Here is a 27,688-nt window from a genome sequence, read left to right on the forward strand (position 1 = left end):
CAACACTGCTACACTATGAATGAAAGTTCAACGTGAATATTGGTGGGGATGAGCCATATCCAAAACACAGCACATTCACACCACAACCAGTAGGTGGATTGAAGAAAGAATGAGGAACCTGTGGGCCAAAGCCATTATTGGGGTCCAGAGTGTTGGTCAAGTAGATATTCCCTGGGAAGTGCTAATTGGTGAACTTAGAACATAGAGGCCTAAGTTTCATAAAGTAACACCTGTGACTGAGAGATGGTTACTGTGGTATATCTGCGCAGCCCATGTAGGACATAGAAGTCAGTCGGTTCTATAGTTTGTATATTTGACCTTCCAAAACTCGTGTTGAAATCTGAAATCTCCAGGTTTGGAGATGGGGCTTAATGGTAGGTGTTTGTGTAATGGGGGCGCATTCTTCGTGAATGGCTTCATAGCATGATAGTGTTAATGAGTGAATTATTGTTCTACTATTTCCCATAAGAGTGAGTTGTTAAAAAGAGCCTGGAATCTCCCGGTCTCTCTCCGGCTTCCTCTCTCACCATGTGATATCTGCACTTGGAGGCTCCTCTTCTCTTTCTGCCATGAATGAAAGTAGCTTGAGGCCCTCATCAGATATAGATGCTGGTGCCATGCTTTCTGTACAGCCTACAGACCATGAGCCAAATAAATATCTTTTCTTCATAAATTACCCAGATTCAGATATTCCTTTGCAGCAACACAAGTGCAGTAAGACCGTGGGGTGAGTCAAATAGGTTTTATCTAGCAGGGAGGTAGGCACAGGAGGAGACTGTATAGGGCAGATATCTGGATCAACCACATTGAGGCACTGGGGGGAGGTAGAGAACTGGAAGCTGTCAAAGTGGCCTAAGCCTTGCGTCTGGTCTGAGAAAGTTAACTTTATATTCAAAATGCATGCCAAGGCAACATAAAATTACAAGAATTCACTATACTGTTTGTAGTGGGTCTTACGAGCCCCCCAAGAGAAGACATTTAGTTTGAGCACCAATATTTATGTGCCTTTGCACCTGCCACTCCAGTCAGTGGTGTCCTAACACCTACAAATTATAGCAGTCGTCTTTTCCTACCCATGATTCTTTACAATCTACATTTTTCACTTTTGCAGAGCGTTTTCTTTTTCCCTAGAGCTGATGTAATAACTTTCCTTCCAAATAGAAATGGATTCACCTTCCTTGCAAAGAGTGAGGCAAGAATTATTTGAGCTCTCTCCTTGGTACCTTCTGGGCTTTGGAGTTGAACTAGGTGAGGCAAAGTCAAATATGTTAGCCATTGTCTACCTTATATTCAAAAAGTTACCTCTATGTATCAGACATGACCTGCCTTTCAAGACCTAATAACATAAAAACAGATGAAAAAAAGTAACAAACACTCGTTGATATACCCCAACATAGTTTAACAACTATTATAATAAAGGTGCAAAGACAATGACAGAATGGGTATGGCAAAGATTGTTTAAAACTGAGACAAGCCTTGTAGAAGATTTCTGACTCAAACTGGAATTTGAATTCCACTTCAAACAAGACCTTGATTAGCAGCAATATTTGGGAAAATGTCCATTTTCAATTTCAGCAGAGAAACTTTAGAAAACAAATATGAACCCATGGATTAATAAAAAATTTCCTCCACATTGGAAATATGTGAGATTAAAATAGTACTAATTTCTAGGTTAGCATTCGAGGCTTTTTTTTAAGGCAGTGGAAGCACTAGGGCCTTTAGACGTAAGACTGTCATTTTGAAGAGAGGGTTTAAGGAAAATGACTCTTGTCACTTAAAATATATGAGTAGAAACTTTAAGAGACTGGAGGCAGAGATATAAGCTAAACTAAAGACAGTAGAAATAGAGTTAAAATTTTGTCTGTGACTTCTAAAGCTCAGAAAGAGGAAGTGGAGACATCTGTGTGTGAGATATATATATCTCTCTCTCACATATATGTGTGTATATACATAAATACATATATATGTATACGTAATACATATATAAATACATATACATATATAAATGTATAAATATATAAATACATATATAGTTATTTCCTCATGCTCCTAAATACACCCAAATAATCTTATAATAATGTTTTACTTATGAGGGATCTTGAAACAGAAAACCCAAACAATTAAACCAAAACAAATCTTATTCTCTCAAATTTCCATTGAGAGTATTAGAGTGCAAAGTAGAAAACCCTTCGTTGCTAATCCTAGCTGTCATAGAAATACATAACTTTGCAATTGTGTAGAAACACATGAAGTTTAGGATGCAGAAGATTAGATTCAGAGGATTAGCGTAAATGGTATAAATTTAATTATTCAAAATATGAATGGAAACAAGTCATCATGAAGTCACAATAAATAGCAATAATTGGAAAATGAGAAAATTTGTCTGCGCTTACTAATGAGGGATTTTATATCCAAGAATAGAGTTTAGGTTTTTACATCCCTGAATTAATTAGTGCACACATACATACATCCATAATAGGCATTTGAATTTGGCCTTTGAGACTGGTATTACTTTCTCTTGGGGTTTCATGTCATGTTTCTTATATATGATGATATTTTTATTTTTATGGGGCATTTTGTGTGTATGTCACAAAGAAACAATTTTGGCATTTCAGTTTGGTATTGAGAGCAGCCACATAAATTTATCAAAATATACATGCCATATGTAGCTATTAACATGTTTCAAAAACAATTTGTTATATCCCAGTATTCATGGCCAGATATTCCTCAGTTTGATGGTCCTATGACAATCAGCATCATGGATGAGTGAATAAACATCTATGCCTCACTATAAACGTTGGATAAAATACCTGAATTCAATTACTAGCGTCACACACACACGCGCGCACACACACACGCAGTTGTCATTAATAATTCCATGGCACTAACTACTCCACAAACAATCTTTAAATCTTCACAAGCTTTCTCCCTTTAGCCATTAATATGTGCATGCAAGAAAACATCATCACCAATGACTACCCCCATCTTTACTCTCTGAGTATCTTGGATTCGTGCTTTGCTGAGCTCTGAATTTCCATAAAATTAAATATGATATCCAACGTTAATTGATTCTGGATGGTACTTTTTTTGCATAATTATGTTTAAGAAGGGCCTGTCAATACAATTTGCTCTCAATTGTCACAGTAATGTTAAATAAAGTAGGTTCAGGTGCAAAGATAATAATTAATCTTTTCAATTATTATAACACCATCATCCTAAAGAAACACAGCCAAAAAGAATAAGATGAAAGAAATATCTGGTGAAACATTTTGGCGTTTATGGTAATATATCACATTGCTTTCATACTTCAGTAATCTCTGCATGTGAAAGTTCATTCACATCAAGAATTTTACCTTTTATAAGTAATTTCATGTTGCATTATGGAGGATATGGTTGTGTTCTCTGTTGAACATGTGCAGTATGATAGAGTTTCAGAGCTGAAGTTATTCGTGACTAAAGTTGATACTTACATCCTTCTTCTGAGGGTTTTGGAGTCATGATCTCTTTACTATGGCCACATAAAAGATCAGTTCCATTTGTCAATTAAGTAGCATAAAGAGTGAACGAAATCCAAGGAAACTGCTTTCTCTGTACATTTGCCATAGTATACGTGGGTACCATTTGGTGAAGGGAGATTCACTGCAATTCTAGTTGCAATGAATTTCCATTGTCTTCACCTTTACTTAAGTTTGGGATTTGGGGAATATGATGATTTTTCTCTGTGTTAGTGACATGTTTGTTAGAAGTCTTGCTCCCTCCAGTGTGTTACCCTCTCAAGCTTTCTTGGCTCAGCAATTATCCTGTTTCAAATTATTGTTCTTTCTTTTGGTTTTATTTATTTATTTATTTTTTGTCTGAGGAAATTTTTAAACTTTTGATATAATCATAGATTTTGATATAAACTTTTGATATAATCATAAATTCACTTACAATTGTAAGAAATATTGCAAATAGATCCCATGTATCATTACCTAGTCACCTCAATGGTAACATCTTACAAAACTATAGTACATTATCACAAACAGAATGCTGGCATGGTTGTGTCCAATATGCACAACATTTGTATCCCCAAAGGGAATTGTCATGTTGCCTTTTTATGGCCACACCCACTTCCCTCTTGTCTGCTACCCTTCCTCCTCAATCTATGGCAACCACGAATCAGGACTGTATTTCTATAATTTCACCATTTCACAGTTTTATATAAATGGAATCATACAATATGTAACATCTTGGTCCTGGTTTGTTTCGCTCAGAATAATTTTCGGTTTGCCAAGTTGTGGCGTGTATCAATAGTTCATCCCTATTTGTTGCTAAATAATATTTCACAGTATGGACGCACCACAATTTATTTAATCATTCACCCATGATTAACCATGATCATTGAGTGATATTCAGTTCGGGGATACTATAAATAAAGTTGCTATACACATTCAAGTGCAGGTTTTAGTGTGACTATCAGTCTTCATTTATCCAGATGAATCACCCAAGAGTGCGGATGTTGAGGAGTACAATAGTTACATGCTTAGTGTTTTAAGAAATTGTAAAACTGTTTTATAGAGTTGTAACACATTTCAAATTCATACCAGCAATGTTATGTGTAATACTGTTTTTACACATAAAGTCTAGGATTACAGGTTTGAGCCATTGTGCCCAGCCCAGAACTTTTCACATGAACAATTTTATTATATGCAAAAAGGAACAGTTTCATTTTTTTCTTTTAATATGTATGTATTTTTTTCTTTTTTGGTCCTAATTGTAAGAACTAAAACTTACAGAATTATGTTGAGTAAGAGTGGTGAGATTGAACATTTTTGATCCTAATTTCAGTAGAAAAGTCTTTATTCTTTTACCTTTAAGTATAATGTTACAATCTTAAGTACAGAGCTTTTGTAGATACTTTGTGGCAGCTATAGAGGAAGTTACTCTCTACTGTCTACTTTTTTTCAGAGAATTTTTGTCATAATTGGTTGGTCAGATGCTATTTCTATATCAATTGATACAATCATATAATTTTTTTCTTCAACCTATTGATATGATATATTACAATAATTGAGTTTTTAATATCGAGCCAGCCTTGCTTGCCTGGAATAAATTCCACTTAGCTTTGTTAAATAATAATTTTTATGTGTTGTTGAATTCTATTTGCTACGATTTTAAAGGAGTTTTGCATCTTTGTCAGTTATATTAGTCCATAGTATTCATTCTTACATTTTTTGTACTGTACTTTCTTTTTATAGTTTGATATCAAGATAATACTAGCATTATAAAATAAATCAGAAAGTATTCCTTCTCATATTTCCTGGAGGATGTATAGAATTGAGATAAATTCTTTAAACATTTACTAGAATTCTACAGTGAAACCATCTGGACATAATTTTTTTTTTTCTCAGAGTATTTAATTTACTAATTCAGTTTTCTCAAAGATACTGTGTATACTAAATTATCTATTTTATATTGGATTCGTTGTGGTAGTTTGTGTTTTTTAATGAATTAGTTCATTAAATCTTAGTTTTCAAATTATGTATATACAGGTTATGGTAATCTTTTATTTTTTTGATGTCTGTATTGTTAACTTGTGTCTTGTTTAATTATTTTGTCAGCTATGCTAAAGATTCATGAATTTTATGAAACTTTACTAAGAACCAGCTATTTGTTGCCTTGATTTTCTTTATTATTTTCTGTTTTCATTTTCATTGACACATGCTCTTTATTATTATTATTTTCTCCATTTTGTTGGTTTTGGGATAATTTGCTCTTTCTTTTCCACGCTTGTTGGAATATGTAAAATCGTTCATTTAACAAATCCTCTTTTGTAGTCATTGCCGTGAATTTCTGTCTCAGAACTGCTTGGTATGTTTTCCATAGTGTAGGTATGTTGTATTTTCGTTTTCATTCAGGTCAATGTATTTTTTTTTTTCCCTAGAGACCTGCTTTTTGATCAGTGAATCATTTAGAGATGTGCTGTTCATTTTGAAGTGTTTTGATTGTTTGTTTGCTGTCACTGGTTTATCATTTAATTCCATTTTGTTCACTGAAGACTCTGCCTAGGGTTTTCATTTTTTTTTTTTTATTTCTTGAGGTTCTTTTATGACCCAAGTTATGGTCTATCATGTGTTCTGTGGGCACTTGAAAACATGTGGGCTGCTGTTATGTGGACTGGTTTTATAAATGTTGAGATCCTGTTGGCGGATGGTGTTTTCAGTTCTATCTCCTTGATGACTTTCTACACCAGTAATTGAGGAAGGGATGTTGAAGGCTCCAGATGTAATTTTTGGACATTTTTTTTTCTATTCAGTGTTTTATTTGTCCTTTTATTTCCCTCAGGTTTTGCTTCACATATTTTGAAACTCTGATGGGCAGCACATATTATTATGATTGCCATGATTTCGTGGCGCACTGGTCCTCCATGTGGTCTTCACTGACATAGTGGAGTGGGTGGCCTTGTTACCACTGGGTGCTTGTTAAAGCTGTCCCTACACTTCCTTTAATACCATGCCATCTGGGAAGAAAGGGGTACCTCATTACTGCCAGAAGTGGTAAAATTTTAAGCTCCTTATGTGTTTCACACATGCTTTTTCTTCCTACTTTTCAGAATTTTCTTATATTTGTGTTATATATTAGTGTTCAGGTTTTTAAGTTATATTTATTGAAAAGAATAAGGAACATATGTATATTCCATCTTTCCATAAGTAGAAGTTATGGTTCTTTTTAAAATAATAATTTGATATGAGCACATTCATTTTTTAAAATTAAAACTAGAGTTATCTTTTTGCTTTTTCAAATTTTAGACATGGATGTCTCTGAGGCAGAGTGTAAAAAAATACCCATGTGGGACAGTCAGATCCTGCTGGAATTATTGCTCTGCCAATTCCAATCCATACAGACTTGGCAATTTAATTAACTTCTGCAAGTTTTAGCCTCTTCATAAATTAAATGAATATAAGAATAGATACCTGGCCAGGCGCAGTGGCTCACACCTGTAATCTCAACACTTTTTGGCAGGCTGAGGTGGGTGGATCACCTGAGGTCAGAAGATCGAGACCAGCCTGGCCAACATGGTGAAACCCCGTCTCTACTAAAAATATAAAAACTAGCCAGGTGTGGTGGTGTGTGCCTGTAATCCCAGCTACTCTGGAGACTGAGGCAGGAGAATCACTTGAACCCGTGAGGTGGAGGTTGCAGTGAGCCGAGATCACGCCATTTGCACTCCAGCCTAGGCGACGGAGCGAGACTCCGTCTCAAACAGAACAAAACAAAACAAAAAACAAAAACAAAACAAAAAAAGCCCATCCTTTAACTTTTTGACAATAGCATCCTAATAGATGTGCGGTAATAATTTCATTGTGGTTTTCATTTGCCCTTCAGTGGTCATTAATGATATTGAGCAACTTTTCACATAACGGGTGGCCATTTCTCTGTCTTCTTTGAATAAATTTCTATTCAGATTATTTTCTAATTTTTAATTAGACCATTCATTTTTATGCCATTTAGTTGTAAGAGTTACTTACATACTTCGAATATTAGTCCCTTATATCAGATATATAGTTTGCAAATATTTTCTCCCATTCTGTAGTTTATCTTTTCTTTTGTTGTTTTCTTTGCCATGCAGAAAATATTTAACGTTGCTTTTAAAATTTAAGTTCATCTTCATTAACATGTTTGGCATATAATACTATTCGCCCATTACGTAAGTTATAAATATGACAACTTCTCATTAAATTTCACTGTCATTAAGAAGTTAGTCCCCTTTCACATTTTTAATATTCACTTTTTCTGTGTTACATTTGAGATCATGTGACTTTAATCATTTCTTTCATCATAATCTCTAACTAATCTTCAGTTTTAAACTTTTTTTATTTTCAGTTTTTGTAGGTACATAGTAGTTGTTTATGTTTATAGGTTACATGAGGTATGTTGACACAGGCATGCAATGTGTAATAATCACAGCATAAACAAGGCATTCATCACCTTAATAATTCATATTTTGTTCAAAAAATCCAGTTACAGACTTTTAGTTAATTAAAATGTACAATTAAATTACTTTTCCTATACACACTCTATTGTGCTAGGAAATACTAAGTCATATTTATTCTTTCTAACTATCTTTTCTACCCATTAGTCATCCTCCCTTTCCCCCCACCCACCCCTGACTACCGTTACCAGCCTCTGATAAGCATTCTTCCACTCTATCTCCATGAGTTAAAGTGGTTTAGTTTTTAACACCCACAGATAAGTGAGAAAAATGCAATGTTTGTCTTTCTAAGACTCGTTTATTTCATTTAACATAATGTCCTTCAGTTTCTTCTATGTTGCTGTAAATGACAGGATCTCATTCTTTTGTATAGCTTCATAGTATTCCATTATGCATATGTAGCATATTCTCTTTTTCCATTCATCCATTGATGAATAGTTAGGTTGCTTCCAAATCTTCGCTATCTGTTGTGAATAGTGCCGCAATGAACATGACAGTGGAGGTATCTCTTCAATATACTAATATCCTTTCTTTTGGGTATATACCTATGACTGGGATTGCTGGAGCATATGTTAGCTCTATGTTTAGTTTTTTGAGAAACCTCTAAACTGTTCTCCATAGCAGTTGCACTGATTTACGTTCCCACCAGCAGTATACAAGCATTCTCTTTTTCCCACATCATTGTTACCATTTGTTACTGCCTTTTTTATAAAAGCCATTTTAACTGGAGTGAGATGATATTTCGTTGTAAATTTGATTTGCTTTTCTCTGATGATCAATGATGCTGACCTTCTTTTCATAGGCCTGTTTGCCATTTGTATATCTTCTTTTGAGAAATGTCTACTCAAATATTTTCCCTATTTTCTATCAGATTATTAGATTTTTTCTTCTGGAGTTGTTTGTGCTCCTTATATATTCTGGTTACTAATCCCTTGTCAGATGGGTAGTGTGCAAATATTTTGTCCAATTCCGTGGGTTGTCTCTTCACTTTACTGATTATTTTCTTTGCCGTGCAAAAGCTTTCAAAGTTGATGTGATGTCATTTGTCCATTTTTGCTTTGGTTGCTGTGCTTGTGGAATATTGCTCAAGAAGTCTTTGCCCACTCCAATGTCCTGGAGAGGTTTCCAGAATTTTTTTAGTAGCTTCATAGATTGAGGTCTTACATTTAAGTCTTTAATCCATTTTGATTTGACTCTTGTAATTGGTGAGAGATAGTGGTCTAGTTTCATTCTTCAGTATAGAAATATACAGATTCCCAGCAACATTTATTGAAGAGACTCTCCTTTCTCCAATATATGTTCTTGGAAACTTTGTTGAAAATTACTTCACTGTGGATGTATGGATTTATTTCTTAGTTCTCTATTCTGTTCCACTGGTCTATATGTCTGTTTTTAATAGCAATATTATGCTGTTTTGGTTACTATAGCTCTGTAATATAATTTTAGGTCAGGTAATTTAATTCCTCCAGTTTTTTTCTATTTCCTTAGGATAGTTTTAGCTATTTTGGGTCATTTATGATTCCATATAAATTTTAGGATAGTTTTTTTTTCTCTTTCTGTGAAATCTCTCAGTGGTATTTTGATGGGTATTGCATTGGATCTGTAAATTGGTTTAGGTGGTATGTACATCTTAACAATATCAATTCTTCCAAGCCATGAACATAGAATATCTTTACTATTTTTGTGTTGTATGTTTATTCTATAACTAGTTTTTTGATAGATTTTATCATGAATAGATAACAAATTTTATCAAATGCTTTTTTTTCAGCAGCAATTGAAATAATTGTATGTCTTTTGTCCTTCATTCTGTTGATACTGTTGTATTTCATTGATTGATGTGCTTATGTTGAATGATCCTTGCACTCCTTAGATAAAAACCATTGTTTATGATTGATAATCTTTCTAATGTATTGTTGAATTTGGTTTGCTAGTATTTTGTTGAGGATTTTTTGCATCATTATTCATCAGAGATATTGCCCTGCAGTTTTCTTTGTGTGTGTGTGTGTGTCTGTGTGTGTTCTTGTCTTATTTTGATAGCAGGTTAAACTGGTTTCACAGAATGAGTTTCAAAGTGTTCCCTCTGCCTCTGTTTTCCAGAACAGTTTGAGTAGGATTGGTAATAGTTCTACATTAAATGTTTGATTGGATTCAGCAGTGAAGCCATCCGATCCTGGGCTTTTCTTTGCTGGAAGAATTTTTATTACCATTTCAATCTTATTACTTGTTACCTGTTATTGATCTGTTCAGGTGTTGGAGGTCTTCATAGTTTAATCTTGGTAGGTTATATGTGTATAGAAATTTGTCCATTTCTCCTAGATTTTCCATTTTATTGGCATGTAGTTCCTCATAGTAGTCACTCATGATCCTTTGAATTTCTGCAGTATCAGTTGTATGGTCTCCTTTTTATCTCTGATTTTATTTATTTGATCTTCTCTCTCTTTTTTTTTTTTTCTAAAAACTCTTCTTTTTTGTCTAAAGGCCTCTGATGCACTTTTCAGTATGTCAATTGAACTATTTAGCTCTAAAATTTCTGCTTGATTTCTTTTCGTTATTTCAATCTCTTTGCTAAATTTATCTGATAGAATTCTGAATTTCTTCTCTACATGATCTTGAATTTCTTTGAATATCCTCAAAACAGCTATTTTGAATTTTCTGTCTAAAATGTCACATATCTGTTTCTCCAGGATTGATCTCTGATGTCTTATTTAGTTCATTTGGTGAGGTCATGTTTTCCTGGATGGTCTTGATACTTCTGAATGTTTGTCTGTGTCTAGGCATTGAAGAGTTTCATATATATTAATAATATAGTTTTCATAGTCTGGACCATTTTGTGCCCATCCACTTTGGGAAGGTTTTCCAGATATTCAAAAGGACATGTATTGTGATATAAGTTGTATCTGCTTTAGGGGGCACCCCAAGCTAATAATACTGTGGCTCTTACAGAATTGCATGGATATATTGCCTTGATTGCCTTGGATAAGATCTGAAATAATTCTCTAGATTACTAGGCAAAGACTCTTATTGTCTTCCCTTACTTTCTCCCAAACAAACAGAGTCACTCTCTTTGTTCTGACCCACCTGGACATTGAGGTGGAGTGACACAAGGACCTGTGTGGCCACCATCATTGAAACTACCCTGAGTGAGACCTGCAGTCAGGATAGTACTAGGTCTCACCCAAGACTCACTGTAACAACTACTAAGATAGCACTTATGTTCACTCAAGTCCCTAGGGCTCTACAATCAGCTGGTGGTGGAGCCAGCCAACCTTGTGTTCTTGTTTTCAGGGCAGCAAGTTTCCTCAGGCTTCAGGTGGGTCCAGAGGTGCTGTTCAGGAGCCAGGAACTGAAGTCAAAAACCTTAGAAGTCTACTTTGTGTTCTGTTGTGCTAAAACTTAACTGGTACTTAAACCAAAAGGTTCCATCCTCCCACTCTTCTCTCCCCTTTCCACTGGCAGAGGGGCTTTCCCCCATGGCCACCACTACCACCGTCCCCTGGGGAGTCATGCCAGGTTACCACCAGTGTTCATTAAAGCCCAAGGGCTCTTCAATGAGCTTGTCTTAAATGCTTTCTAGACTGAGACTCATCTTTCATGGCAGTGTGCTCCCCTCTGGCCCAGGGCAGCTCCAGAAATGCTGCTCAAGAGCCAAGGCCTGAAATTGGAGACTCCAAGAGCCTGCTTGGTGCTCTAACCCCCTGTGGCCAAGCTAGTACCTAAAGTACAAGACTAAGTCCCTTTTACTTTTTGCCCTGCTTTTCTCAAGCAGAGGAAGTCTCTCCCCTTATCCACCATGACTGAGACTGTGCTGAGTATTAACTGAAGCCAGCAAGCCTCAAAGTCTCACCAGAGACCCACGCAATACTATCTGGGCATTTAGGGGCCATGAGATTGTCAGTTAGCAGGTGATAAATCCTGGACTTATCCCTTCAAGAAATGTGGTTCCTTTCTTGCCTAGGGTGTGTCTAGAAATGTCATCCATGAGCTAGGACCTGTAATGGGAGCCTCATGACTCTGACTCATGCCCTATTCTACTGTGCCTGAGATGGTATTCAAGATGCAGACAAAGTTTTTCACACTCTTCTCTCTCTTCTCTCAAGCAGAAGGAAGGGGTCTCTATTGTGGCTGTGAGCTGTGCAGCCTGGGGTTAAGGAAGGTATGGTCCTAGCACTACCTCAGCCATCCTGGTTGGTGTCTCAGTAGGTTGCATGCTCCCCTGTCCACTGGCTCTTAGTCAAGCAGTAGGACTCAACTAAATGTTGCAGCACTTTTGGCCTAGACTGCCTTTCAAGTTTATTTAGGGTCTCAGACAGAGCACTTTAGCCCATGAGAGTGAGGTTTTCAGGAGCTAACATTCCAACCATTGGGAAGCATTACTCCCCTCTGGCTGAGACTGATTTAAATGCTTTTTCCATGGGTGGACATCAGCTGAGTTTGTTCCTGTTTTGCTTTCCGCTCTAACAGGGCAGCACTGAGTTCAATGCAACAACTCACAATTACCACACCTTCCCTCCCCTAAGAACTCCGATTCTTTCTCTGCACGTGCTTTCACTGCCAAGGATGGTGAAAGGGTGGCTTTCATGACTCAAGACTGTTTGTCCTACCTCCTCAGTGCCTCTTCTAGAGATACGAAGTTAAAACCAGGTACGATGGTTACGTAATTTTTGTTTCCTATGAAGTGGCTTTTTTGGGTGGATAGTTGTTACATTTTTGTCCTTGTTGGGAGGACTTCTATTGTGGAGGCTTCCACTCTGCCATCTTTTTCTGCCTCCTCTCTCAATTTTTAAAGGTAGCATAATTCAGTCAATTAATCATATTACTAATTGAAAGAGAGTTACAAAATAAAGGTGTTATTTTGTCTACATTTCAATTTTGTTAAGTAATATTTGCCCAAATGAAATTTCTTTGAGCTGTTGGAAAGTGTTAATAATTTAGAATTTTTTGGGGGGTGAGACATTGACTTTCTGTAGAGTGTGTACAACAAACAACTATTTATTACTGGTAAAATCCAAACTATGAAAACCAGATATCTAAGATGCTTGATAAAGTTTTAAACACCTTTAATAAATGCTTATAGAAACCCTTCTTAATCACCACTTCCTTGAATTCATTATTTTTGAAAACAATAACAAATTAAAGCTATATCAGGGAGACGTAGACCTTCTAAGATGATTTAAATACATTTTATTCAGTCTTAAGTGTTGATCCTACACAGTACTATGTGAAGGAAAAACGCAGCACTATGTGAAGGAAAAATGAAGAACCTAAAATTTACTGAACATTTGCTACACGATGGGTATGGTATTATGTGTTTTCTATTTATTATTTTATATTTTCATCTCATATAAAAAGCTATAAGCATTTTAATCAGAGTATTTTCAGGCTTATAAATTATAAGTAGATTAAATATTATAAATTATTTTCTAAAGTGCAGTTGACAATACACATTTTATTATCTGCTAAATGTTGAACATATCAGTGTTGAGATAAGCCCCTGGTTATATTTCCAAAGCCCACAGTCACTTTTTGGACGTTTCTGTGTTTGCATTAAAATGTATACATTATATTTAAATCACCACTTAACCATATTTAAATGTATAACTCGATAGCATTAATTGTATTCATAATGGTTTTTAACCATCACCACTATCTATTTTCAAAAGCTTTTATTCACTCCAGACAGAAACTCTGTATCTCTTAAGCAATAACTCTTTATTCTCCCTAGTCTCTGGTGCCTCTCCTCTGCTTTCCGCCTCTATGAATTTTCTATTCTAGATATTTCATACAAGTGGGGTCATACAACATCTGTCCTTTGTGTCAGACTTATTTCACTTATCATAGTATTTTCAAGGTTCCTACATGTTATAGCATGCATCAGAACTTTATTCATTTTTATGGCTGAGTAATGCCCCATTGCATGATATGTATCACATTTTGTTTATTCAGTCATTTGTTGATTGACACTTGCATTGTTTTCAACTTTTGGCTATTGCGAATAATACTAATATCAATATTGAATGCAAACATCTCTTCGAGTCTCTATTTTTAATTATTTGGGGTATACTTCAGAGTAGAATTACTATGTCATGGTAATTCTATGTTGTATAGCATCTTTTCAAAAAGATTTCAAAAAAGTTTGAACTTAAATAAATTTGTAAATTTACAGTATCCTTAGAAATTATCTAGTTTTATCTCTCCTCAAGAATTCATCAAAAATGACTGAATTTATTTGTGTGCAAACTTTGGTTATTATACTTGCTAACCTAAGAGTTGAGTACTCTCAAACTTATGATACCTTTGTTGCTAACCCTTGTTAATATTCCTTAATGAGGTATCAAATAATACATCAAGCAGGATCAATGACAGCATCAGTCTAAACACCATTACGTAAAGTCATATAATGTTTTCAACAGACTTTTGTATAAGAACTCAGCACCTAATAATTAGGTAGGCAATAATAACAAACATAAGACAGAGCCAGATAATTATATGAACCAGCCAAAAATCTTCCTAAAGTATCTTTTTAAAAGTACTTCCTCTTTGATCAATATGATTAAAGAAAAGTCTCCATTCTGCAGACCCCAAAGCAGTGAGTTCAAATGTCTTTGGTTAATACAAGGAAAAACAGCATACAATGGGGCTGATGCTGTTCTTTATACATTACACCAAAACCATAATAATCACATTTACCTTTCAATGATATGCTGATGTAATTGGACAAGTTGCTCTTTGGGATTATTTTCCTCATTTGCAAATGCTGAAGACCAGATGAAGCACTAACAAGCACTCTAGCCTTCAATATGAGTCATGGGGACAAGCAATATCTACAGAGAGGGAGGGAATAATTTCTTGTTCTGGCTGAAGTTACTTTATGTATTTGAAGTTTATTTCCATACATGAGAATGGAGCCACATGGTCCATCTACCAAAGATGTATATAGAACCTACTGTTATATAAACTTTCTTTTATGGACTTAACCTTTAATGTGATTGGACATATAATTTCCTCATGACCCTCTAGTATAAATTGTGCATAAAAGTAATCTAAACTTTATAGTGATCAGAGTTGGTAGCTATATTCGATGTCAGACAGACATATTCTAGTCTGAGTTAAAAACTTTATGGGTAATTCAGAGCCTGACATTCTGGAGATGACTTTATTTCCATTCATCCTCTTGAAAATCTTATCTCTGTTTTCTGAATTCTGTAAAGGTGGGATCATCCCTTGACCCAGAGACAGAGCCCTTGTGGTAAAATGAAGAAATTATCTTGGATGACATCCAAAGTCCATTTCCATTTAAACTTTTAATAACTGACTACGTTTTCTAGAAAAGTTATGGAGAATAAAGAAGAATGTGGTGAAAACAAACATTCTCTTGAAAGAAATGGAGAAAAGAGTGTAATTGTATTTAAAAACACTTACAAACCCCTAAGACTGCTTTAACTAAAAATCCTGTAAATGGGTTTCATGTGCAGAATGTTTAATCTCCTGGTTATTTAAGTAAAACATTTCATTCTAGAATATACAAACAATACAAATATCCTGAGAAACAATCCATTTAACCCAAAATTCTACTAGTCAACATTTATCACTATTAATTTTTTAGTATAATTTTGTATTAAATATGTAGATATAGAAATAGAATATTATACACCATTTCAGAAAATGTGAGAAATGTAATTTTTCCTATCATATATATAAATTATTAATAATATATCAAGTATTTCCCCATTTCATTGGAGGCTCTTTTAAACAGATTTTAATACATCTATAGAATTCATCCTTTGAATATGCATTTTTAAAAATTCTTTATCTTAAAGATTTAAGTGTTTCCATAGAGGGCATTCTTTAAAAGATGTAAATAAATTATCTCTAAATATTTCGTAAGGATAGATTTTCTTAAGTAAAATTAAGAAGTATACCATCATATGATGTCCTTCTTACATTTTACTACATGACATTTCAGGATTTTTTAACACAAGTTTATAACTTTTCTAGCATGTCTATTGTAAAAGTGGCATATAAAAGCATCTTTCATATTGTAAAATAAGGAATATTTGCAAATTACTGCTTAATTATCTTTTAAAAAGTTGACTTTTAGATAAAACTATGCAATCTAATCTCAATTCTTATATTTATTACATTTATTATTAGCAAGGAAATAATCAACAACAGCCAATGATAAGGTAGTACTCAAAGTCAGAAATTAGAAAAAATAAAGTAAAAATATATTTCACATGCAAAAATGGCCTCAGATACTTGCTAGACAAATAAAGGTATATAACAACATCTCTCAATTAGCATGTACCATACATTTATTTAAAAACATGACAACTGGAAAAAAATGGTACAGTAATTCTTTCTCTCTCTCTCCATATATATATAAAAACACATATGTGTATATATATGCACACACACAAAGATATAGGTATAAATGCTACATATTGTTTTTGCAAAACCTCTTATTTATAAGTTTAAGACATCATAGTAATAAACCACTATTTAACTATATTTCTTCTATAAAGATGTTTTCCTATAACATCACAATCTCATTAACACACCTAAGAAAATTAATAATATTTTAATGATATTATCTTATAAATGGTCATGTTCAAATTTCCACAAGCTGTTTCTCTTTTTTTTTTTTTTTTTTTTTTTTTTGAGAAAGAGTTTCACTCTTGTTGCCCAGGCTGGAGTGCAGTGGTGTGATCTCAGCTCACTGCAACTTCTGCCTCCCGGGTTCAAGCAATTCTACTGACTCAGCCCTCTGGAGTAGCTGGGATTATAGGCGCCAGCCCCAAGGCCCAGCTAATTTTTGTATTTTTAGTAGAGACGGGTTTCACCAGGTTGGCCAGGCTAGTCTCGAACACTTGACCTCTGACCCCAGGTGATCTGCCCTCCTCAGTCTCCCAAAGTGCTGGGATTATAAGCATAAGCCACCATACCCTGCTTTGTTTCTCCTATTTTTTGTGGGCAGGGGCTGAAAATTGAGGATCCATAATCCAATCAATTTCTACACTTCTCATTTTGTTATGTTCTTTGTTTATCCTAATCTAGAAATGCTACCTTACAGGTTTTTTTGGTTGTTTTTCATGACATTGAACATTGAAGATAGATCAGTTGTCTAGTAGATAGTCTCCTTTTTTTTTTTTTTTTGATATAGAGTCTTGCTGGTCACCCAGGCTGGAGTACAGTGGCACAATCCTCACTGCAACCTCCACCTTCCAGGTTCAAGTGATTCTCCTGCCTCAGCCTCCAGAGTAGCTGGGATTTACAGGGGCGCACCACCATGCCCAGCTAATTTTTGTATTTTTAGTAGAGACGAGGTTTTGCCATGTTGGCCAGGCTGGTCTTCAACTCCTGATCTCAAGTAATCCACCTGCCCCAGCTTCCAGAAGTGCTGGGATTACAGGTGTGATCCCGGGAGGATCACCTGAAGTCAGGAGTTTGAGATCAGCATGGCCGACATCATACAACCCTGTCTCCACTAAAAATACAAAAATTAGACAGGCGTGCTGGTGCATGCCTGTAATCCCAGCTACTTGGGAGGCTGAGACAGAGAATCACTTGAACCCAGGAGGCAGAGGTTGCAGTGAGCTGAGATCGTGCCACTGCACTCCAGCCTGGGCGATACAGTGAGACTCTGTCTCAAATAAATAAATAAATAAATAAATAAATAAATAAATAAATAAAAATGGGGGGTAAAAATTTAGAATGAATAACAAAAGTAGATTTCAGTTAGTAATAAGCCATAAATCTTTTATTTCATAAATTTATAAAATTGATATACTCCATCAAGTCTGATCACCTGAGAACAAAAGAGAAGAAAAGGTACAAGTATCCAACACCAGGAATGTAAGTTTATGTATCACAGTTCCTACGGATGGTAAAAACTATTGGCATATGTAATGTGCACATTTGTGCCAACAATTTTAAAATGTAAGTACATGTTCATCACAAGACATGTACCATACTGGCCTAGGCAACATAACGAGACCCCGTCTATACAAAATAAATGAATAAATAAATAGCTGGGCATGGTGATGCATGTCCATATTCCTGGCTACTTGGGGGCTCAGAGATGGAAGGATCCTGGGGGCTCAGAGATGGAGGGATACTTTGTGTCCAGGAGATGGAGGTTGCAGTGAGTTGTGATCCTGCCACTGGACTTCCGCCTGGGGAACAGAGTGAGACCCTGTCTCAAAATAAAATAAAATTAAATTAAAATTAAAAAAAATAGAAATAAGGAAAAAGCCTACTAAATCAAACAAAAAAATAATTTGAATTGTGTCAAAATTTTTAAAGCACTTGAAATTGTAGATACAAACTCCCTCCACCCCTCAAATCAAGATATTCCACATTGTACTTACAAAGACAGATGAAAGCAATGGAACAGAAAAGAGTGTAGAAACAGATCCATGCAAATATGGTGATGTGACTTTCAACAAGGGTCCACTGCAGTGCAGTGAACAAGTGTTGGATTTTTTAAAGTGCTGGAAATAAGAGATATTTAGCATGGTCAGAAAAATTTCCCTACCATACACCAAGAAGAAAAATCCTTTTCAGATGGTTTGGAGATCTAAATATCAGTGAAGGATAAGATAATAAATCTCTTAAATGTAAACATAGGAGAATATCCTCATGGCCATGAGTTAATGGAATTTTCTTAAAGGGACACTAACCATGAAGGAGAAATGAATGAAAAAGTTAACTTTACTAGAATTAGGAGCCGTATGATCATTAAAAAGAAATCATTAAGATTGTGAAAAGCCAAGCTACAGACTGACAAGATTGTAATTCAAACTGTTGAATTACATCTATTTGCAGGTGTTTTGAAAATAAATATATCTATGATAAATATTTTTGCAGTATTTCATGTATAGATCATATAAATGACTCATAACTTTTACAAAAAGGCCAAAAACAAAGCCGAAAATGAGAAAAAGTTACAAACAGCTATTACTTCACACTAGAGGAAATCAAAATAACACATAAATGTGTTAAATAGTGCTCAGTCTTCTTAGTTATATTAGGAAGATGCAAAGGAAAACCTGACTGAGGTCTCACTGGCATACCTGCCAAATGGCTATGGAGAAGACAGAAGGCAAGGTCATCGGAAGATTAGAACTTTCACGTGACATTGTGGAGGTGCCCATCGGTCAAATCCCCTAGGAAAATAATTTGGCAGAATCTCCTGTGACCCAGCCCTTTCACTCTCAACACACCTGAACTCTGAGTATATTCAAGCAGAAATGGATTCACATGGTCAACAAAAGACACGGACACAAATAATATCACTGTTCCTAATACCCGAAGCAGAATCATCTAAATATTTACAAATGACAAAATGTCGAAATAAAGGGCTCTGTAACCATCTAGCAATGAACATGAAACAAAAATATGCTATGCATCTCACCGACATGCAATTGAGCAGAGGAAGACTGAAATGAAAGAGTACATGCTGTGTGATTCCATTTATATGAAGCTTAGATAAAGGCCAAATTGGTCTCTGAGGAGAGAACTCACGATAGTTAACTTTAGTGGGGACAAATGACTTGGAGGAGACATTCATGATACTTTTACTCTATTTCTAGGGCGATGTGCTCTTTGGCTCACATATTTGAGTTTCCTGAAGTTGTTTTTCTGCTGTCACCTTGCATTCCATGATTCTCTTCCAAAATCAATCTACTCCTTTTGTTTTCTTTCGCTGTGGTATAACTCATTTGCTTGGTAGAGGCCTAGATAATTATTTTTATCTTCATTGCCTATTAGTTCTATTAAGATACAAGAACCACTTCTTCTACAGAGAACTACAAGACACATTACGGTTGACGACATAAATATGTGTATATGATGGGGTCTCATTCTGTTGCCCAGACTGGAGTGCAGCAGCGTGATCCTGGCTCACTGCAACCTCTGCCTCCCGGGATCAAGCAATCCTCCCACCTCAGCCTCCCAAGAAGCTGGAGCCACAGGCACATGACAGCACACCTGGCTAATCTTTGTATTTCTTGTAGATATGGTGTTTTGAACTGGTCTTGAACTCCTGGACTCAAGTGATCCATCTGCCTCGGTCTCCTAAAATGCTGGGATTACAGGCATGAGCCACCGTGTCCACCCTGTATTATAATTTTAAATAGTAGTTCTATATAAAGTCATCCCTCAGTAGCTACAAGGCATTGGTTGCAGGACACCTCCCTAATCTTCATGCCCCCTCATACCAAAATCTGAAGATGTAATAGTCCCTGATATAAAATGCCATAGTATTTGCATACAACCTACACACATCCTCTTGTATGCTTTACATTATCCCTAGATCAGTTATAATTCTTAATACAATGTAAATATCATGTAAACAGTTGTTATACTGTATTGGCTTTATGTATTTTTATTGTTATATACTTATTTTTAATATTTTTTTTTTCCTGAATACTTCTCTTCCACAGTAGGTTAAATTTCAGACATGGGACCCACAGATGTAGAAAGCCAACTTTATACTATTACCAAGTAGTATATTGTTTCACTGTTCTTCTCCAGCATTTTTATTTATTTCGGGGTGCTTATGCTTACTTTCTCTATCCTTTAAACTCTTTTGATGCTTACTACCCATTCTTCATTCATGTTCTAAAACCTTTGCATATTTTGAAGTATTCCCTCAGTCTTTTTCAGTCAAATCTATCCTTCCTTTATCATTTTGGGATTCAGCTTCCATGACCCATGTAGTTGTGTCCTCTTCTTCAATTTTCTTGGTCCATTAATTTTGGTTTTACACTTTCCTTCTATTTGTTCCTTTCTATTCTGAGTTTTTAAAATTTCTAGATTTAGTTGTTCTTTAGTACCTTCAAATGTCTGATAATATTTAATTAAAAAAATTGTGTCTGTTTTGTACCTGGTGTTGGGGGTTGTATTTTTATTACTGAAAACTTTAGTCCCTATTTTATTTTTTCTTCCTTAGCGTAGGCTATTTATAGATTTTTGTCTGTCCTTTTCTGTTTGTTTTCATAGACATTGGGAATTTCAGGACAACAAGCATGCAATGTATCTATGGCTTATCATTATTTTACCCAAACTCCATCCTTTTGCATTGGAACTGTGAAGTGCAGTTTATTTACAGTACAACTTTGTTTTTTTCTTTTTGAGGAATGATGGGTTTGGTAAGTTTTGTTGTTTATACATCCTTTAATTTCTACCAGTTGCTTCCTTCTTTTCCTTTCCTGCCAAGGCTGCAGAGTGCCTTTCTCTTTTAGTTTAGTCTCAGTATCAAAATCCTTTGGTCTAAGCAAGTGTATTATATTCTCCTGATTAATGGAAAAGGAGGCTTTGGAGTTTAAAAATGCTTTTAATGTGAAATGGGGCTTATCTTAATTTACTGGAAGCAAAATATATTTGTTTTTCTTTTATTGCTATCTTCTGCAAACCCATCTTTTGCACTTTTCAATGGACTTCTTGTTACCTGTGAACTGTTCTTCCAAAGCCAAAAATAAATTGAAACTCCCTTCAAATCTTAATTGCCTCAGATGTTTAATCTGCACAATAAGGCCAATAACCCTGACACACTTCACAGGACTGCGGAGAGAGAAAGCAAATAAATATCATGAATATACACACAATTGTAAAAGCTCTTGTAAATAAAATACAGCTATATAAATGCAAGATAACAATAATACTTGTAATTGCTTTTGAACACTAGAATTTTAGAATGCAGGTTTCGGTAAATACCCACCCCCCACCCCTGCCTTTGTGAATTCACAGTCATAATAGATCATTGTGTTTTCCTAGGTTGCATGTCAAGAGCCAACCAGAAGAGCGGAAAACTAGTTTTTATTACTGTACACACATTGTCTGAAGAAAGCCAACAGCAATGAATCTTCAAACTTTTGGGATTTACTTAGATGATTTTATATTTCCAGTATTGCTTCTATTTTCTCTTTGCGGCTCTGAATCTAAAATAACATCCAAACCATTCTCTTGATACACAAACTTCAACAGGACCTAGAATCACTTATGTCCTCTACCCAACTGCACAGATTCAGACTACGGATTCCTCCCCGTTCCTGGGCTGCTGATTGCCCTTTCCCGCTTCTGAGCTTTGGTTTGCTCTTCTCTCTCCTAGGCTTATTTTCCTTTCTCATGATGTTTCTTGGATACTGCTGTGAAGTCTAGTAATAATTGTGTTAGGAAAATATCATCTTTGCCAGCCTAAAGCACTTCTTATCTCTACTGCAACTCTTAACAAATTGTATCTTCTATTACAATGCATCACTGAATCATTTCTTTCTCCTAATGACTTGAAGAGAAAGTATTGCCCGATTGCTTTTTTTTCTCTTAGTATTGTTCAGTAGAGTGGTGTCAACAGGGAGATGTCCAATATGTTTTTAATAATTGAGAGTAACCAAAGACTCTGTCTTAGGAAATGAAGAGAAGAAAGTTATCTTTTCTTTAAATGTTAGTAACTTGAGACAGAAATCCCCTCAGGCCTGTAGACAGTACTAGAAAGAAAGAGAAGTATTTTCACTTATGATTTTCAAAGAAAAATCTTACACATTCATACAGAGTCAGGTCAGTCTTAATGGTGTAAGCACATGGAATATAGGTAAATATCTAATTGAATACTCACTAGTGTGATTTCATGAAAAGATACTTTCTAAATTCTAAAAATTATACTAAGAAATTATGTATAAGAAAGTATGCATAATTATGCAAACACATAGAAATGATAGTGTATCTTTAAGGGGTAATTTTTAGTTGAGTTTAAAAGAAAGAGAAGATATTTTCAGGTATCAGACAAAGGGAAACTTGAAGACAACACAGTCAGCTGTCAAACTAACAGAACAAGGCTGAGAATGACATGAAAATTGTTATTGATCCAATGAATTAACATACATACAAGGGAAGAAAATTTGTCCTTAGATACATGGGAAGTGGGGATCCGAAACTAAAATCTCAGCAGAAATCTGAAACCAGAAAGAAGTGCCCTCTTGGGGACAGAAAGCCTAAAACGGACTTCACTACTTCAGGAGAGCTCCGAGGAAGTTTTGCCCTGCATCAGGTTAATGAGTGGTAAAAGACATCTCCCTTGAGAAATACAAACTCCAAGTGGATAAAATCAAACTTTGCATTTGGGTCACCCAAGCTGAGATATTAATTTAAAAGCTAGGCTCAGCAATGATTACCCAAGGAACCCAAGACAGGCTTTCAACATCCATGCTCTAGAAATGTTAGAGTAGGTAGTTAGGCAGACATGAGCAGGGAAGCAGAGAACCATCCCAGAAATGACAGGTGATCACCCGGTAATGGTCAGGCAGTTGTTCAACAGTCTCTCTGAAATGATAATTGACCACAGCTGGTGCCAAGAGAAGACAGGCTCTCAATAGATAGAAAATACCTGCAGCTAGTGATCAGTAGCTTCTGGATAAGAGCTCAGGAGTTAGGCCAGTGGGCTCAAGAATACGCACTAAGAGGCAAAATGGCAGATGTATGACCTTTCTTTGAGGGTGTTCAACCAGTAAAAGAAAATAGCCCTCAAGAGAGTAGGCACACAACCTTAGTAAATACACTACACATACAATCACCCTCCCGAGTGCTGACCAACAGTGTCCATGTGGAAGCTGAGCAATAGCCCACACCAAGGGGAGGATCAAGGGAGGAGAAAAGAAAACCGTGGATCACGCCAATGTATAAAACCCCAAGTCAAGGACTGGGTGACCCACTCTCAGGTACCCCCTCTTGGCCCTCTTCGAAGTGTATTTTTCTTCCTTTCGCTCCCGCTCTAAAACTTTTAAGTAGACTCTCACTCCTGATCTAAAACTTCTCTCAGTCTCTCCCTCTGCCTTAAACCTACTTCTGCCCCTCAGCTGAATTCTTTCCTCTGGGGAGGCAAGGATAAAGTTTGCTGCAGCCTTGTATGTTTTCACCTCTGGTAACAGAACCACTATCATAGCGAAGGGAAAGATGGACTAAAGAAGAAGCCATGAGTAAATATGGCTTCATATGCTTGCACAGAAATTACAGATGATGTGGCCAAGTAATCTACCAGGCATAAGTTTCATAAAACACACCAAAGTTGATGCTGAATACTATAAAACTTAAAAAAATGACACATTTAAAACATAAGTGCTATAAAAATAAACAGCCTTGATATAAGAAAAAGGGCAAGTTATCATGGAAAAAATAGCTAGGTTTGCAAGTAAAAACAAAGTTGGATAAAACCAATCAGTAAATTTTAAAAATCAATAATATGGATAAGTATGGGTGAAGGCTCCGTGGACATGGTCTATCCTCTTTTTGCAGCTTTCTGTGAAATCTTAAGTTTAAAATAGGGAGTTATAAAAACTCAGTGAGATACATGACAGGATGTAGCAGCAGAGTAGTAGCACAATCTGATAAATTTGCACACAAAGAAAACAATACATTAATGTCACTTATAGCTGCAAATATAAATATCTTAAAACACTAATAGATAAAATTCACCAAATATTTGCATCCCCAGAGGATCCCTTAAAGAAACAGATGGCACACTCAGAGGGTTTACTTGAGTGAAGATTTTAAAAATGGACTACTTCCATAGGTCTGAACAGTGTTAAAAATATCAAGAAGATGTGTGTAGAACTCAGGGCTTGTAAGAATGAGAAGGAAGCTATTAGGAGCCCTAAATCATATTGGAAATTCAAAAGATAGTAGCTCTGATAGAAAGGTTGACGGATGACCTGTGAGGATAGAAAACCATGGTCATTGCCAATTTGTAGAGAAGAGACTGTGAGAATAAGACGGCTGTGCCCTCCTCTGAATGTGGAAGACAGAAGACAAGAGGCCTGGAATAACCAGTCAACAGCTGTGTTTCCTCCAGAGCACAAAGCTGAGCAGAGACGGATGGAGAATGGATGTGTGGGCACAACAGAGAATAAATAGTAGAGACCATTCATTTTGTCCTGTAGCATTGATCTTGTCCTTCCTTCGGAAGTAAGAATGTATCTTCAAAGCATGTGAAACAAATCCAATCAATATCATGGTGGCATTAATTCCAATACATTCCATTCCTCATATTGATGTCTGACTGATGTTGACTATCACCAGTGTTCTTCATATACAGTAGCAAAAAAAAAAAAAAAAAAAAAAACAATTAGCACAAGCATCATCACTAAAGTCCCTGCTTGTGTAGCTGGTCTTGAAGTCCAACTAATAATTGTAGCTATCTTTTCTCTTTTGCTAGTCTGTGTTCCTGTTGCCCTCTTCTACATCCTTGGCACCTCAGAAATGTTTCCTAATGACTCGATTTTCAGAAAAATCAACGTTTGTTGGAAACAGTGATTACTTTTGTTTGCTTGTTGTATTTTGGTGGCCATGATGTCCAGCTGACCTTTATTACTGAAAATAAAAACATTCCAAGGTGTTGGGATAAATCCTGCAGGATATGCACATATTCCTTTTTGCACCCACTGTGTAAGACTCATCCAGTTTATCCATCATATTTATAATCAATCACACCAGCCACTTCAGTTGACCCTTGCCCTGCTTTTTGATTCAGTGGCATGAAGTACCCCAAATGGTGAGATCTCAGTTTCAAAATTCAGTTTTTAAAATCATAAATGTGTCTCATGGTGGGAGCCATCCTCCCTCGGCCATCAGGACTTTTGAACTCATGGAGCCATGGTGGAGAGGACAAGGAGCAAAAGTTTCTTACACATTGTATTAGATGTAATAATGAGACATAGAGCTCCACTTACCACCTCTTTGGTATTCTAGCTATAGCTAGAATTTCCTATAGGGAAATTTTACCAGATCCTGGATAGGTAGTTTGAGATTTATATTGCATCTTGAAGGAATGGTCATTAACCTGTCAGGGTGTTGTCTTCCGATTGACTTTGGGTTCAATTATGTAATTATGATAAGGAAATAGTAGAGAGTTTCATAAGTCTGAGCCCATTGCCAGGCTTCTTTATCCATAAAATGAATATCTTGGTAAGAGGTGATCGTATGTGAAATTCCATACCAATTCATGAGACAGAATGTTTGTGCTGGGTAGTAGAAACACAACTCACTTTCCAAAATAAGCTCATATTTCCCTAAAGACAAATCAATGTCCTCTCCACAAACAAAAGGGACAAAAGTAATCGACCTCCTGTGAAATGTCTTGTATGTCCCCTTGGTAAAATGACACCAATAAGGAGCTCGTTTTGGGCATCCAGCAGGCGTGACTGTCACATCAACTCCAGGGCATGGAATTTCAAGTTGTTGAGCTCACAGATGCCAAGGCATCTGAAATTTTTCATGTATGCTCTCGGCAAGCACCAGGATGTTAGAAAGAAAAAACCACTAAATGTCCATAAGATGGGTCATCTTCACCATCTGATCAGTGCCCAGTGGCTCACGCTTGTAATCTCATCACTTTGGGAGGCCGAGGCGAGTGGATCACTTGAGGTTAGGAGTTTAAGACCAGCCTGGGCAATATGGTGAAACTCCATCTCTATTAAAAATTCAAAAAATTAGCTGAGCATGGCGGTGCATGCCTGTAATCCCAGCTACTCGGCAGGCTGAAGCAGAAGAATTGCTTGAACCTGGGAGGCAGAGGTTGCAGTGAGCCAAGATCACCCACTGCACTCCAGCCTGGGCAACACAGTGAGACTCTATCCATGCTCCCCCTCCAAAAAAAACTCAAAACAAAAAACAACAACAACAAAACCTGTTCTCTCAAACATTGGCTATTAGGGTAGATACATCACAATTTAACTCTAATTTAGGGAAATTTAACCAACTAATTGTACTTTACAAATGTCTAGATTCTTACGGTAATGAGAAAAAGTAAACCAGAATATTACGTAAGAGCCAGCCAATACATATAAGTTAATAAAGAACTACCATACTTAAAAGAATACATATACACAGGTAATGACTACTAAAATGTCAGGTGCAAGATTGTGGGCACATCCTGGATTTAACAGACAAAGCTATCAGGTTAAAATATGGAGAAATTCTGCAACCATGGCAGAGCACATGCTTTTAGGATTCAAGTAAATTCCTCTGGGGCCCACTGTTGATTCAACCAATGGAGATGAAGGGACTTGGAAAGTAGAAGTAGGTTCTTTAAAATATCTGACCATAGACCTTTCTCTCTATATTATAAAGCAGATACACACTGGATGGTTCAGTGACCTGGCTTTTTGCTTGTCTAAAAACCACGCGATTTGCATGGTGGGGTAATTCCTTAATGTTTTATTCTGTTTAGACTCCCAGCTCCTTATGTAACACTCAGCTTCCGAGTTTTTCTCAAAAGTATAATCTATACCCATCTAGGTAATGGATTATACAGTAACCGTGATGATGCTGCTTCAGGAAACAGTCTGTTCTAGAGCAGTCAAGTATGCATCAGCACAGAGAGACACTTTATTGCCTTATGAAATATTTCCTTGTCCAGGGTCTTTCAAAGAGGGTAGAAAGCCACACATCTTCAGATACCTCTTTCAGGAAAGAAATATGCAAGAAAAGACTGCAGTAAGGTCTCTGCTAATTATTAGGGAACAATAATGTGGATTAATTAAGATTAATTAGTAGGGAGCCATAACAGATTAACAAAAGAAAACTAACATCCATTTGCTATGTACTAAATGTCAGGAACTGTGTTTTCACATCCATCACCTCACTCAATCATCTCAACATTTCTCCTCTTGTTTAGTCTTAATAGCATTCTTGCAAGTTTTGGTCATATTATTAACATTTCACAGA

Source organism: Macaca mulatta, chromosome 12 (genome assembly GCF_049350105.2).
Source record: "Macaca mulatta isolate MMU2019108-1 chromosome 12, T2T-MMU8v2.0, whole genome shotgun sequence".
Taxonomy (NCBI): domain Eukaryota; kingdom Metazoa; phylum Chordata; class Mammalia; order Primates; family Cercopithecidae; genus Macaca; species Macaca mulatta.